This window comes from Fragaria vesca, linkage group LG7 (assembly GCF_000184155.1).
Source record: "Fragaria vesca subsp. vesca linkage group LG7, FraVesHawaii_1.0, whole genome shotgun sequence".
Taxonomy (NCBI): domain Eukaryota; kingdom Viridiplantae; phylum Streptophyta; class Magnoliopsida; order Rosales; family Rosaceae; genus Fragaria; species Fragaria vesca.
The window spans coordinates 508,519-520,039 of record NC_020497.1 but is presented as its reverse complement, the minus strand read 5'-3'; the positions used below and the strand labels follow the sequence as shown (position 1 = coordinate 520,039).

Genomic DNA, 11,521 nt, shown 5'->3' with positions numbered 1-11,521 from the left:
AGAGAGAGAGAGAGAAGTGATTGGCTGGTCATGGGGACCAGCTTTTGGTGCTGGTTGGCAGATCCGAATCCAAATTTGCGGCCTTAGTTGCTGCTGAAGTGGCTGGAGATTTCATGGGATTCACATTTTGTTCCAGCCTCTTATGTTCATTCCTTGAGGACTCCATAGTTACAGAAACATTAGATCCTTGATGTTCAAACCTTAACGGGACATAAACCTTGGCTTCAACAATACATACATCATTCAGTACATAACCTGCAGAGCATTCATATAGTTCACTAAGGGGCATGAAAGCTTTGAACCCCCAGTCATTCTTGTCTGCATCGAATTCTCTCTGAATGCCTGTGAACCCCCCCAATAATTGACAAAGAGTAAATACACAGCCAATAACAAAAGGCATGTGATGTTCATCACCAATCACCAGGTTACTTCAGATACACATTTTTTGATTTTCTAGGAATTCACTAGCCCTCGAGTAAATGCTAATAACAGTAATAAACATATAAATTTGTTGTAACACCTTATGTCTCACCAAAAAGGGGATGGAAGAACGAAATGAGACACATATGGTGAATCATTATTAGATAAATGAACTACCCAAGAAGAGATTTACATATATACATATAACCAAGTTTGTCTATTTCCTTCCTTCTTCACACACTGCAAAAGCTTGGTTAATAGGTACATAGTAAGATACAGCCAATACTTTATAAGTACAATAGGAGTTGGATCCTCTAGCTGCTTGCTTTTGCTTGTTCCAGAAAAACAAAAACAAAAAACAAGGCTCAATAAAATGCGAAAAGAAAACAAGGGTCTAATTAAGATAAATTAGGCTTCAGTACTACTACCGAAGGCTATATACATATGATAGAGCATCTATGATAGTTTATCATGAATCTGATATTCAGTTCCCGTGATTTATACATTGAGAGGAAAGTACTGTGTCGATACCCATATATGAAAATGACTTGTGAATTTTAAGTACCCTTATGGCTATTAACATCAAGCATATCCAGAAGTTCTCTGATCCCTAGAACTGTGACCTTTTATGGAGCTGATGTTCGTAACATGGTTTCCCCAACTTCAGTTCCTTTGTTCCTTAATAGTGCTTATATATGTTGGTATATTTAAAAATTACGTGTCATATTGCATATCTGCTTCCACAACAGTGATCAGATCGTGTTCAAATCTGCTTGAAGACAAGCTTATAGTTCTAATTTGTTCCTAATTGTTAGTTATTATCTCTAAGAGTTCTAAATTTGTTACACATCCAGTCCATTTCTTCCTTTGTGCCGGCACCTTAGTTTTTATAATGGCAAATTGACATAGTATAATAACTAAGCTGTTGCAAAGCATCATGAGTTTCACACATGGAAGAATACAAGATAACAAAAATTAAAAAACAGAACAAAACAAAAAGAGCTAAGAATCTATTTACCCTTTCTAGGCTTTGTGACTGACTTGTTAATGTCAAGTTGATTCACCACAGTCAATCTGAAGTGTGCATATATATTCCTCCCAGGTGCCAAATGTTGAGCATATGCAACCCCCAAATACAAAGCCAAGTGCTTTCCCTGATGCTTGTCATCGCCGGTCAGATACATATACAGCCGCCTGAGATATCAAACCAACCATAGCTAGTAAAGACCAAGTAACTATTCACAATATTAGGCTACCAAGTGAGCTAGACTAGAAGCCTTTGGATGATTTTTAGCTCCAATTTTCTTTGATTTAATTTGCAGCTTGTTGCTTAGTTAGTAGCAAACCCATGATTGGGGTAAACTAACGACGAAAAAGACATCATCTTGAAATAAAAGATTGCATCTTTGGCATTCCAACTAAGAAACAAAACAAAACCATCTTGATTGCTCGAGTTAATTATTGCATCTTTGGCATTATACGAAAATCCATCTTGAACTTGAAATAGTGAAATATATATTGGGAATATAGTGAGAGGGCGTACCATTTGGTGCCTCCAATGATGAAACTGTCAGAAACATACTTGCCGGTCTTCAAGTTAGAGAATTTTTTGATTTTCCAAGTGAATGTCCCAGATGGTGCATCTAAATCTTGCTCTGGCTCAACCCTTTCCTCAGTCTTCACTCTGCCACTTCCCAAATTCCAACAACAAAAACCCATAAATAGAACAATTTAGTAGAGCTCAAAATCAGAGCACCTCAAATCTTTTGTGGGTTACATAAGAATGAGATTCAAAGACATTACCTTACAATGGCAGGTTGGTGATCGGCGAGAGACATAGAAACAGACGAAGAACCCTAATGCTAAATGCTAAAAGAAGAAAACCAGGAATCTTGGTCTGAATGTGGGGGCAGTTCACTTCAGACGTGTATATTATATAAGCTCAAAGCTTCTATTGTTATTTAGCTGGTCAATGTCATGTGGATTCGTTCAAAACATAGTCAAAGCCTCTTTTCTTTTATGCTGAAAGTCTTAAACCAAAAAATGTACTTCTTGTTAGTTAGTCATCATCTATTCAACTCTTATTATAACTATATATGATATCAAGAAATGTGTTTCTGGCATTAACAAGTATAAGACATACGTAAACCACTCGAGGTGGTGTAATCGAACAAAAAAAAAAACAACATGAGGTGGTTAAAAAAATTTGTGTTGCATTGTAGTGTGAAAAATCAACTTCAATAAACTTTCATAGAATAAAACGCAAGTGATTCAAGACATTCATTGTGAACTATATAAAGCCTAGCCAATATAACTGCCGGTGACGTTAGGAGTATCCGAAGTGTAGTAGGAGTCTCTACCGACACCGTCGTCAAACTCAATCACTCCTAGCAGAGAGCAAGAGTCGACCCATAATTCAAAACTACAAAGTTATATATTTGATCATGTTGTAAAACATAAAATAAAGAGAGGAAAATGTTTATTTTGAAGATTTTCATTTTCCTTTTGCACAAAACAAAGAGCGGAGTTGCAAAGCCGTTGTGTTTGCCTAATTAGTGATACATGAACATACACAACACTGAACATGATCTTGAGGTATAGGAAGAGAGTTCTGACACTTTCATTGAGATTGTATATTTAGAACGGAAAATTGTCAAAACTAAGTACTATAAGTTTGGATGTTATGGTTGATGTGAAAATTTATTCATATATCAAACAATGATATACATATAGTGGTCCCATTAAACGCATCACAATAGTAACCCACAAATTATTTTACAGTTAAGAAGAATACTATACTCTATTTTCACAACTCAAAGACTTTGACTCATCTACGGAAAAAGAAGTATCATTTTCAAAACAGCAAGTAGGAAATGGTAACGAAAATGCAACTCTTAAAAAAATGCGATCAATGCCCGGTGATGTTAAAGGAGAGAGGAAACTGTTTTAAAATGTCCATTTTCCTTTTATCACAAAATAAATTGAAGGGCAAAACGGGAATTCGAGTGATAAAAATCTCGGAAGTGAGGAGAGGGTTCAAGACTTGAAACACCCCAGTTGCCCAAAAACTGGAGGAGAGCAGCATAAGTTGGTTTGTCTGAGCCCTCAAGAAGCAAACAAGGCCACTCAACCAAGTCTTTTGTCAAAGGTTTCCTCTTCTTTAAATCCAAACCCAGCTGTTTTAGCTCATCCATTCCATTGATTATAGCTGTAATCTTTTAGTTTGGTCATCTTATGCAAATGGGTTGTGTCCGCTATTCTGGGTTGCTGTCCCTTTTCGTCTTACACGCGTTGTTCTGTTTTGTTTTGTTTCGAAGGTTGTTGTTCATGAGGGTGTTGTCTTCCATTACAAATGTGTATGCTGCTCGCTTGAAGCTGTTGTTCAGGAGGACAAGTACAACGAGACATTATCGCTGCGATAATTCCAGTCTTTGTTCCATATCTGGCTCAAGGTATGAAAATTAGAACCCAATTGAATCTAGACAACAGCATTGACTTTGTTTTGACACTAGCTCTTTACTTTCCAGTAACCAGAGAGCATTTGATGATGATGTTGTAATGAAAAGAATCGTGTTAATACTCGCCAAGCGTCCGTGGAGTCTTGGTTGTCAAAATGGGTACAATATCTATCGGAATCAGTTCAATATGGTAGAGGTTTTTGAACTATTTGTTTTGAGGAGAGTTTTGGATGCTAATCTTGCTCTCACTTTTTTCAAGTGGTCAGAATGTTGCAATGGATCAAAGCATATGGTTCAGGCTGCATGTCGGATGGTACATATATTGGTTTCCGGGAACATAAATCATAGAGCAGTGGACTTGGTTCGGCATCTTGTGAGAAATCATACTGAAGAGGAGACATGTAATTTGTTACTGGAAGTCCTTTATGGAACCCATAGTGAAACAAGGGTTTTAGAAACTGTGTGTAGCATGCTAGTGGATCAGTATATTAAGGAAGGCATGGTGAACATGGCTCTGAATGTAACATATGAAATGAAGGGCCAAAATATTTTCCCTTCTGGTGGTGTTTGCAACACTCTGCTACGAGCATTATTAGAATCAAACCAGTTAAATTTTGCATGGGATTTCTTGGAAGTTATGCAGACAAGAGGACTGGGTTTAAATTCTACCATCATAAGTCTCTTCATTCATAAGTTCTGTAGAGAGGGTGATCTGGGAAGTGGTTTCAAGTTGCTTGTTGATATGAAGAAGTATGGGATTCAGCCTGATGTTGTTTCGTATACAATCGTTATTGATTCTCTATGCAGAATGTCTTATTTGAAGGAAGCCACTACGTTATTGTTTAAGATGACTCAGTTGGGTATCTCTCCAGATTCGGTCTTGATTAGTTCAGTTATCCATGGCCACTGCCAGATGAGACAGTCAGCGGCTGCAGTAAAGATACTGAAGATCTTCCGTCCTCCCCTCAATATTTTTTTGTACAATAGCTTTATTTCAAAGTTATGTTCAGATGGCAACATGTTTGAAGCTTCTGGACTGTTTTTCGAGATGTGTGAGTTTGGCTTGCTCCCAGATTGTGTTTGTTATTCAACTATAATAGGAGGATACTGCAAAGCGAAAGACATTAATAGAGCTTTTCTGTATTTTGGGAAAATGCTAAAAAGTGGAATTACACCATCTGCTACCACATACACGTTGCTCATGGATGCTTACTGCAAGTCTGGAGATATAGAAATGGCGGAATATGTGTTCCAAGCAATGCTTTCAGAGGGTCTACTACCTGATATTGTCGCTTACAATACTTTAATGGATGGTTTCGGAAGGAAGGGACAGTTACGAAAGGTTTTTGGGGTTTTAGATAGGATAAATTCTTCTAATGTTTCCCCTGATGTTGTTACATATAACACTCTGATTCATAGTCTTGCCACAAGAGGATTTACCAATGAGGCAAAACAAATCATGATTGAGCTTATCATGAGGGGTTTCTCCCTGGATGTAGCAGCATTCACTAATGTTATAGATGGATTTTCAAAGAAGGGGAACTTTGAGGAAGCCTTTTTTGTGTGGTTCTGCATGAGTGAGCATGAGGTCAAACCAGATGTAGTGACATGCAGTGCTCTTCTCAATGGATACTGTAGGAAACACCAAATGGAACACGCCAATTTTTTATTTCGCAAGATGCTTGATATTGGATTACGTCCAGACCTGATACTGTATAACACTATGATTCATGGATTTTGTAGTGTTGGAAGCATTGATGATGCTTGCAACTTGATCTGTATGATGGTCGAAAACGGTATCCTTCCCAATAACATTACTCACCGGGCACTTGTCCTTGGGTTCGGTAAGAAGGGAGTTAGGAATCCTGCGTTAGTGGCAGCTCATAATTTGCAAGAAATTTGTTTCAGATACGGTATTCGTGCTGATTTTGAGGAATATATAAAACCAGAAAGCTGCACCCATTTTGGGCCATCTTTACCAAATCAGTCTGTAGATTGATACATGGAAATTGTTCAGTTGCAATTCTGCATAAATTCGGTCTTCAATCAGAACAAGTTATGTGGTGGTGGCTCTACGTTTAGCTGTGAGCAGAAGAGAAATTACCAGCATGGGTCGGGGATTCTATCTCATGTCCTGAACACACGCATTCACTTCAAGCACTTCATGACGAAACAGGTCTAGATTGGATCAAGAAACATCTCCATTTACCTCATGCCAAGCTCTAGATTAAGGAAGAATTGAGTGATACTTTAAGAAGAGAAAAACCAACTCTCTTTAATGCTCGATCACTGCAAACTTGGACTTGAAGCAAAGGTAACTTATCAGTGGACCCGGTCATGTTCTGATTGTTTGATTGTGGAGTCAAGTCTCTTTGTTTCAAGCCTCTTTGATCCGTGTTCAGATTAAACTTTCAGATTGATCCGTGTTCTGTCATTGTATCAAGCCTCTTTGTTTTTTTTCCTGGTAAAATGTACATAACGTACAGCCTAAAGCACTACGTACATGATGCAGCACAATACTGATGTCTCTCAACTTCTTTCATTTTTGGTAGGAAGGCAGTACGTATATGATGCAGCACAAAAATCTATGCAAGTAGGAATGTCAGTTCTACTCCTGCAAAAATCATGTAAAACAGTGATCTGAGGCAAAGGACATGAGTGTGGTCTTTATGAATAACTTTTTTGAAAGTCGGTGGATTTGAGTTAGAAGCCATGCGAAAAATTGTAGTTACAGAGGCCAGTGTTGGTTTGAAGATAATAATCATAACCCCCTTTTGTATTTTGTTAAAAAAATATGATTATATCTACTCTAAAAGAAGTTTGCAGAATGGATCATCCTTGGATTGGACTATTGGATGATAGTGAAGGGTATGATGAAAGATTTAGGGGTGCAAGTGAAGATCTTAGCCATTCTGGGATGAACTGATTGAGCTCCCCTGCAGTGAAGGCGATAGCTCCAAGCAATAGTCTGTGTGTATCTGACTCATGGTGATCCAGTCAAAACTTACCTGTTGCTTGGCAGCGCATAATTTCCATGGAAGGTTGTATTCATGTGATGGTATTCTACTGGCCAAAGCACAGAAGAATATGCAGGGTCAACAAGGACTCCACAGACAATACTCCCTATGAACTAGGGCATCGAAAAGATATGAAAGGTACTTTTGGTTTGATAAATTCTATTAAACTAAATAACAATATAGAAAATGGATATGCAAAAAGCTTTATTTTGGATATGATCAGGTCATTAGACAACCAATGCAGGAAGAGTAAATCTTAAAAGATTAATGCATTGGTTTATATAATATGTTTCAGGAGGTTGTTTGGCTTGTTAAACGAGGAGGGGCTAGTACCCTCTTAGATAACTTGAGTTCCTCAATGATGATTTAGGTAACTAGATTACTTTCGTTGCACTTTAATTTTTCAAATTTTATGTTTTCATCATGTGTTAATCCAAATTTCCATTTCCTATTTTTCTTGGAGGTTCCTGTTCCAAGCGAGGAGGTACTATTTCGAAACCCTGAAGGTAGGAATAGAATATTTCAGCAGTCAAGTTTGCTCCGGTTCCCATCCTAATTCAGTTTTTTGATGAAATTGACAGTGCCTCAAAGGGAAATTTCATTTTACGTGTTTACTAGCTTCTTAATAATATTGTATTTTTAAAGTAATTAAGTTTATGTGTTTTTGTGCAAACAGACTTCAAGAACCTTCAATCTCTTGAGATATGTGGTGGGGAATTGACTGATGCTAGTGTGAAGAATCTGAAAGATCTTGTCTGTCTGACATGGCTAAATTTGTCGCAGAACCGCAGCTTGACAGATAAATCGTTGGAAGTGATTTTTGGTATGTATTGTTGTATATTTCATATACCTTGTTGCAACTCTTGTCACGTTCATTTTCCTCTGGAACTACAGGTTTAACTGCATTGGTGTCTTCAAACATTTCAAACTCACGCATCACCGATGAGGGATTGCATTATTTAAAGCCTTATCACTATAAAGAGGAGGATGCAAGCTCAAGCCTCCATCCTTCACACCAAAGAGAAAACAGAGAAGAACAAAACCTAGCAATATTCAAGTTGTTGATATGGCATTGGCAGAGACAATCGGAGACGAAATCTGCCGTGACCGACCGATCTACGTAAGGGTAGCGTGCAGCGGGAAGTACAAGCCTGACAATTTGTGGTACGTGATTGAGGAGAAACCTTGGAATGACGAAGCTCTTTTTATTGCATCCGACGAGGAAGGCAACAACGACGGCACGGAAGGCCTGCTGTGTTGGTCTGACTCTGATTATATCAGACGAATCTCTGTTCCCGATTCAGACCTCCAAGATACAAGCCTTGCCGTCTTAGGCTCTCGCATATATCTGATTGGCGGAGATATCGATACAGCAATGAAGAATGAAGATAAGGAAAATATCGGGTACAAGCACTTTGAATTAGGGCAAAATCCTGAATGGGTGCTTGGTGGTGGGAAATTGCTAAGTGCACAATTCGGTGCAGCAGCTGTTGGGCGCGATGGTTTTATTTACTCGGTGGGATATAACCAATACCGACTATCTCCTGACACTGGCATTCTTAAACAGTTGCCTCAGTTCCCTGTTCCGGCTTTCCTGATCCGCCGGGAAAGGAATTACGCGCCATACCAGTCCCATCTTCTTGCTCTTACAAAGAGTAAACTTTTCATCTATGTCACTGTGAGCCTGAATGCACCCAATCTCATGCTTTCATATGACTTGGGGACAGGCGAGTGGGACGAGGGCTACGACGACATCTCGGGTAAATGGTCTGCCGGAGTGGTGCTTTACGACGACCGCTACCTGTTTGCTTTCGGTACTCAGAATCCCATGTCGCTGCCTGCTACCATGAGTATGAAGCCCGTTCAGAAGGTGGTTCCGGGAATATATGTGTTTGATATTCAACAGCGTAAATGGCTTCCCGAACCAGTTAAGGGTCTGCCAACTGACGGAATCACGCTCCCCGAAGTTTACGAGACACATGATTACGAGAATGAAGCAGACATGGACATGTATGTGGCTGGTCCCGGTTACACTCCATACCTGTTTCAAGTCGGAAAGGAAAACGATCACAAGTTGGCTTTGCTGTGGGAGTCTAAACGCCCAAATCCAGGATCTCGTCTGCCTCAGTGTTTGCTGTATTGGTCCAAATTCGTACTCAGTCCTATTACTATTGGTACCGCTACTGTGGATCCTCACTTCTATGTCAGTTCACTGTCAAATGGACACGCTGTTCTTGATGAGGGGACTCACCTATTACTTAATTGCGCAGCAGGAATGTAAGTACTGCCACCTGAGTCAGTAGTTTAATTTCTTCCGAATTTTACATTGACAATGATATTCCTATCTTATTACATGGATTTAGAATTTTTTTTTCTTTTCTTTTCTTTCCTTATGGTCAGGATTCAATGTGTTTGTTTAACTAGCTAGAGCTAATCCTGTTTCAAAATAGGAAGTGTTTTGCAAATCCAATGTGCTTTGGTTATGTAGCTGACATAATTGTGCATTGTGCCATAATCATGTTTCATTTTGTTTTGCATCTCTGGATACTGTATCGTGATCTTGTTTAGAAACCAGGTTTTATTTTGTTGTGATAGCTACCAAAGTCTTGAGCCTATTTTTGTTGCACTCATACAAATCTTATATCGATCTTTCTCTGATCAAGGACTTAAATGATGTATAAACTGAATGAAGTATCTGCACAAGAACCTCCATGAATTAATAGTACATTCACTTTGGTTTTTTGTGTTGTGGATTTTCATTCATGGAGCCTAGACAGTTCAATTGTATTGTACTTTGAGTATATCATTGACTGTTTAAGGGCTGCAAAGTTCAGAAACTTATGCAGAATATCGTAAGGTGCATTAATATATGTAGTTTACGCTATTTTTGTTCCCTACTTCCCATAGCTAAGTTTATGCTATCCCTAAAAAGAATCTAGTGTAAATCCAAACACCTTATTGAAGGATTAGCGAATGTATATATTTTTAACATACAATCACTATTTCTACGCTTTGCTAGCTTTTATGTTCACTACTCTTGCATGGAAGTTATCCATCACTGTCCTCTTCATTTTGAATTGGTTAGCTTATTTCGTGGAGCTCCTAACACTATGTACAGTTATTCTGTATTGTTGTTGGTGCTTTAGGCTTTGCCTGGCCTTAAGGTGAAAGAAATTGGATGTTGTACATGTATTTTCTGTACCACGAGCAATATGTGGTGATTGATTGACTCTGTTTTGATAGGGATACTGCCAGTTTGCCTCTATAGTGGCTTCCTGTTAGCACACAGCTCATGCATCTCTTCGTTTTATTGTGCATATGCATGTGTTTTTCACCTTTTTGCTTCCAAGGATTGTTTACGTTTTAGCAGTTTGGAAAATTCCTCTCTCTACTCATCCACTTGTAGAATTTTAGATCATTTTGAACTTATTATGGTGTTGTTTCCCAGATGCATTGCTTTTCAAGCATTAGTTGATTAATTTGAGTGTCCGGTTGATGTTACTTCCAGGGTTAAAGAATCTGGAGAAATTAAACTTGTCATTCACCCAGGTAACTGACAGTAGTCTGCAAAAGTTAAATGGACTGACATCTCTCAAATCGCTAAATCTGGATGCTCGTCAAATCACTGATGCTGGACTTGCAGCTATCACAGGTATGGATATTGATGTACTTTATTTTACAGTTCCTTTGGATGCCATAATTTGCAAAGCTACTAGCTTGTTTAGTTGAACAAACATGTTTATGTGCTTGTGCTGATCTGTGCTGGCTGCAAAGCATTAATTCTGGAGATTAATCTCCTTGCATGTGATTGCCCAATACATTTAGCTAAGAAGGGGTAGATTTCTAGCTGTTTTAATTTCAATTCATGGGAGCACTTCGTCTTTCATGTCATGTAGCTTATGCTTAGGATTGTAAAGCTACGCCCTTGAGCTTATAGCTTTGTCATCTGTTTACAAAGCTGTAGATTTAAGCCAGTCGTTCAGTAAAATTGATCATATTCTTCTAAAGAGCAAACTTTATTTGGCATCAACAATCTTACATTCTGAATCACTTGTTATAGCTCTGCTTGCTTCCTAAATTTTTGATTGAAGCTTCAGACCTCTTGTTCCAGTATTTCATGTTTTTACTGCTGCAGGTCTTACAAAATCGATGCATCTGGATCTCTTTGGTGCTCGGATTTCAGACTCTGGAGCAAACGCTTTAAAACGTATGTTATATGTTACGATTTTAATTTTAATTATAGAACAGTTCTCATTCCTTTGTCTCTGAATGTACTTTGTATGCGTCTTCTTTCCGTTGACTGAGGACCTGGGCCGAGGAAACCTTATTCTTAACAAAAGAAAGTGAAAAAACTCACCTGGCTTGGAGGATTGATATCTATCCCATTTCCTATCTTTATGTTCTAACTATGCCTACTTCTGAGCTCTATGGTCGGAGGAGTGATGATTGTCAGCTTCTGGGTGGAAATCCCTACTCAAAGGAGTCAATTTCAATTGGGTGATGTATATACATAATTAAGAGCGTTTGCAGTTTCCTTAGCTGGTCGAGTAGGGTAGTATAGTTGAGTAGGATTTGAAATAAACAGAAGCACAAACAACAAATTCTAAATAGCCATGTCTGAGGGGA

General features: G+C 38.5%; 1 pseudogene; it reads left to right on the top strand.

Annotated features, from left to right (window-relative positions):
• Nucleotides 1–11,521, top strand: part of LOC101301914 — a 28,926-nt pseudogene that overhangs the window by 12,481 nt on the left and 4,924 nt on the right.